Source organism: Terrapene carolina, unplaced genomic scaffold (genome assembly GCF_002925995.2).
Source record: "Terrapene carolina triunguis isolate 2854851 unplaced genomic scaffold, T_m_triunguis-2.0 Scaffold26625, whole genome shotgun sequence".
Lineage (NCBI taxonomy): Eukaryota > Metazoa > Chordata > Testudines > Emydidae > Terrapene > Terrapene triunguis.
The window spans coordinates 1-4831 of NW_020690976.1; the positions used below are offsets into that span (position 1 = coordinate 1).

Consider the following 4831-nt stretch of genomic DNA (forward strand, 5'->3'; position numbering starts at 1 on the left):
TCCCACGGGGCCCAGGACAAATCGCTGCAGGTACAGTGGGTGGGGAGGGGGTTGTAAAGGGACATTGGAGGGTTATGGGGAGAACAGGAGGGATCGGGGGAGGCTGATGGGTGGAGGGGAAATGGGGGGGGCGCCCCGGGTTTTACACCCACGTGTGACACGGGAGAGAAAAGGGGAAGAACTGGAGAGAAGCTGTGGGGGGGGGAGGCAAGTGGCACGAACAGGGACCGGATCCAATTAACTCCCCCCCCCGCAACTCCGGTTTCCGCCCCAGGTCCCCCCCCGGGAATTTCCTGCTGCCCAGAGACAGTTCAACTCCCCTCCCCCTACACCACAGCCCCACCCCCGCGTCTCCCGCTCACCGGGGGGCTCCGGTCCGGGGGCGGGTCCCAGCTGGAGAAAGCCCCCTCCCCCCCGCCGGCCGGGCACGGAGGGGTTAATGCCGGGCTATTCCCAGCACGGACCGCAGGACTCGGACGGACCGGAAGTGACGAAAGTTCTCCCCCCCCCCCTCGGGCGCGCGCTGACGCCGCTGCGGCCGTTTTGGCGGTTGGGCCGCAGCGCGCGCCTGGAGCGGGGGACGGGCGGGGCTGGCAGCCGGCGTCGCTGCGCTCGTTGGGGGCGGGGCCTGTGTCGCGCGGGGGGCTGCCCCGTCCCCCGAGTGGGGGCAGGGCAGGGGCGTGCGCTGACCTTTGCCCTACTTCTCCGAGCCAGATCTGGGGGGGCGCCTGGTGTGTGTGCGTGAGGGGGGCTGTTAACCCTTTCCTGGCATGGGGGGAGGTCCGGCTCCCTCTGGGTGGCTGGTTGCTTGGGGTCGCTGTCCGGGCCGTTGTATTTGCCTTTGTCTTCTCAGAGGCTCCATTGATATAGGGGCTAAAGCCCCCTATAGCTCGGCGACACCCCCACCTATGTCCCTCAGCCGGCCCGAGAGCAAACAGCCCTTTCCCACCCCACTGGGTCACATGCAGGGGAAACTGAGGCACGCAGTGGCTTCCAAAAGATGGCCGACTGCTCCAGCTTCCTCATGCCTGCCTTCTAGCCAAAGCCAAGTGCTCCACTGATACAGGGGCCTGAGCCCCCTGGGCGACACCCCCGTTATGACAAAACTGTCCATAAAGACGTTGTCTGAACGGGAGCTTTCTGTGATGAATGGCTGGTGCCTGGTTCCCCCAGTTCAGTTCCAAATTCTCTTCTAGAAACGCCTCCCGGGACTAGGGCAACCAGACAGCAAATGTGAAAAATCGGGACGGGGGTGTGTGTGTATGGGCGGGGGGGGGGAGGTGTAATAGGAGCCTACATAAGAAAAAGTCCCCAAAATCAGGACTGTCCCTATAAAATCAGGACATCTGGTCACCCTACCCGGGACCCCGCATGCCCCAGCAGGAGTGAAAGGAGAAACCCCCAGCTCTGCACTTAGCCCCAGGCTGATTTATTGGGGGAATGGGGGAGAAATTATTCTTTGCTGCTGAGCAGGGAGCCAGGGCCGTTCTCTGGGAATCGAGGTGCCCAGCCTGACCCAGCTGCTTCATTGCCCCCTGGGGCCCTGCAGGCTCAGACCGTCCCTGAGGCCAGGCAGCTGCTCGGGGAGCTCTCCTGGTGTTGCTGGCAGTGCCTGGATATCCCACTCTCAGGGCCTGAGTTCAGCCATCAGCAAAGGCAGCAGCTTTACTCTCCACTTCAGACTTGTCAAGGCAGAGCTCTGGGGGGGAGTAAAGACTCAATCGATTTGCCAGCGCTCATGATTTTGCCATGAGTCTCATGAGAATGATTGTTTTCCGTCAAGCCCCAGCTCCTGGAGTCCAGTGAGCATGTGATGATTTCAGCCTTGGCTTTTAAAGAAACAGTACGTGGCTGTGGAGAAAGCTTCAAAATGTCACCCCAGTGAGCCCTAAAGGCATATCAAGCAGACGACAAATAAATACAGTAGATTCCTCAAATCTATTATTTTTACAGAATCTCCTGATTTCAAAGCCAATCTGGTGATTTTTGGTGAGCCTGATTCAGGGTTTTTGAACATTTGGGGTTGGACGTTCTGCAGACTGAGAGCTGGGCACCCTCCTCCACACCCAGCGCACCCAGACTGTTCTGAAGCTTTAACTCTCTCTTCTCCTTCCTGCCGCTGTAACGCAGCTGGGAATCCCCGTTCCTAGACGTGCTTTTCCACAGACAGTGAATTCCCCACAGGGCTGTTCCAGGGGCTCCAGGCCCCCAACCTAGGACAGACGGGGCAGTAACCTCCCATCACCCCTTTGTGACTCCCAGGGACCCTGCAGGGACAGCAGCTCCATGCTGGGCCCTAGGGCCCCCCAAAGCACCTGGGGGAGGGGGTAGTAAACCCCCATGTCAGGGGGCTCCTGCTGCCTGGAGGTGACCATATCCTCACAGCCCCTCCCCTCACAGAGACACCCCATAGCCCTCCCCCCTCACAGTCCCTCCCCCTCACAGCCCCTCCCTTCACACTGACATCCCACATCCCCCCCACAGACCCTCCCTTCACCCTGCCACCCCATAAGCCTCCCCCTTACAGCCCATAGTTTCACACTGCTACCCCATATCCCTCCCCCTCACACTGACACCCCCAAGGACCCTCTCCCTCACAGCCCCTCCCTTCACATTGAGACCTGCATGGGCCGTCCCCCTCACACACAGAGGGACTTGTTTGCTGGGGCCTGACATTACAAATCCAGGGGTGAGATTTCTGAGGAATTTACTCACTGAGCCCCCCAACCCCATTTGGCATCTTACCCTATGGCCCCACACAGGCTCAACCCCAAGGCTCTGACTCTGCTCAGCCTCTTCTCCCTAGGCCCACCCGGGCTTCACCCCGAGGCCCTGTCCCCACTTGGCCTCTTACCCCATGGCACTGCCCACGCTGCTCCTCTTCCCACACTTGCTCCAAGATCCTTGATTTCGGATATTAATTCTCTCGTTCCATTGATAAATGGGTAGAACGTGACTGAAATTAAACCAATTTCCAGCCAAGAAAAGGGCACATCCCGGCATTGGCCGGGAATTGAACCCGGGTCAACTGCTTGGAAGGCAGCTATGCTCACCACTATACCACCAATGCTTCTAGTAGCAGTGTTTCTCTCAGGTGCCACTTATGCCAAATGACTCACCCCCACAGTGCTCTCAGGAGCTGGCCAGACAGGCTGGAGGCAGCCCGTGAGCAGAGACAGATTCCCAGAGTGACGGACAGATGGGGACATGGGCTCGACATCCCAGCCTGAGGTAGCACCAACCCATCTCTGCCCTCCGAGAAAGGAAATGAAAATCAATGACCATAAGGGCAAATTTCACCCCAGCAGGAAGGAGACAGCTCCTTTTAAAGCACATTTTGTGTTGGTTCCCGCTACGTACAGATGGTTTTGTTGTTGCTGCTGATTCCAGTCCTTGAGCTCTGCCCAGATAAGGAACGATTCAGATTGTCACTCAAGTGAAGACGGGAGATGATTTTTTTGACAGGGATGCTGCCTCGTCTTAAGGGTGTTTGACGGTCACCTTCTAATCTAGTGGGTGCTCGGTACATGCAGGCAGCCCCCGCTCCTGGAAATAAAGTTTCTACACAAAATCCCAAAGCTTTTAACCGAAAGGAGGGAAAGGAAATGGCCAGTAGGACATAAGGAATGTAACACTACACGATTCTTAGGGGTAAGCCATTCTTTTTTGTCAAGGACCAAATTTCTTGGTCACGGCCTACTCAAAGTCCAGCCTCCAGAGAAAATAATAATAAAAAATAACAATAATGATAATGTTGCGGAGTCCCCGGGCGATGCTCTGGAACTGCTCCATACAAAGCCAGACAGGACTCTGGGGAGCCTCCTCTCAGAGCAGACTGTCTTCAGGGCAAGAAGCTTCCACAGCTTCCACCTTCCTGGGTCTGACCTCGGAGCATTCAGCTGCCCCTGCCCCACCAAGCGCTTCCCACAGTGAGTCTCCTGGGCAGGGTCCTGGGGAAGCCAGAGGGCCCTGCCCCCCAACTCCGCAGTCAGATGTGACTCTCAGCCAGCCGGGAAAACAGAAGGTTTATTAGATGACAGGAACACGGTCTAAAACAGAGCTTGTAGGTACAGAAACAGGACCCCTTAGTCAGGTCCATCTTGGGGCCAGGGAGGCCAGAGCCCCGTCTGGACCGCCCTCCATTTCCCCAATCAGCTCCAAACTGAAACTCTCCAGCCCTCCTCTGCCTTTGTCTCTTTCCTGGGCCAGGAGGCCACCTGATCTCTTTGTTCTCCAACACCTTCCGTTGGCACCTTGCAGACGAGGAGGGGCCCAGGCCATCAGTTGCCAGGAGATGGGATGTCGGTCATTCTCTGTGCAGACACCATCACACTGGCCCTCTAGAGCTCTGCAACAATCACACCCCCTGATTCCCACCACCTAGAGACTTAAGAACTGCATAGGGGAAACTGAGGCACCCACACAGTATTCAGAGAAAACATTAAGAACATTCCCACTTCTTCACAGTTGGTGCACCAGCACCAGCACCAGGCCCATGGGCAGTAGGGAGCCCTCGGGGAAGCTGCTTTAAAAGGGCAGAAGAGGGGGTGTGGATCTAGAAGGCTCCCTGGCAGCGTGGTGGGGATGGGCAGGGGACTGGTGGCTGTGGGGTACTTCCATTGGGAGATGGGCAGGCACCTGCTGGGACTGGTTACTGGGTGACACTTGCTTCTCCCTTCCCCTCCTGTGCCCCTTCCAGGCCTATTTGCTTGCAGAGAATGGCCACCCCATCCCACCCCAGAGCCAGCCGTGTTTCAGGGCTCTCCCAGGCTGCGCCCTTCCCCATTTAGGGGATGATTCACAATTTCCCCCCCAAACAAGGACAAATCTC

At 57.6% G+C, this 4831-nt stretch overlaps 1 non-coding gene across 1 annotated transcript; it reads right to left on the reverse strand.

Annotated features, from left to right (window-relative positions):
• Positions 1-2998: 2998 nt before the first annotated feature.
• TRNAG-UCC lies at positions 2999-3070 on the reverse strand. Its single transcript has one exon. It is a non-coding gene; the product is annotated as a tRNA-Gly (tRNA).
• Between the last annotated feature and the right edge of the window lie 1761 nt (positions 3071-4831).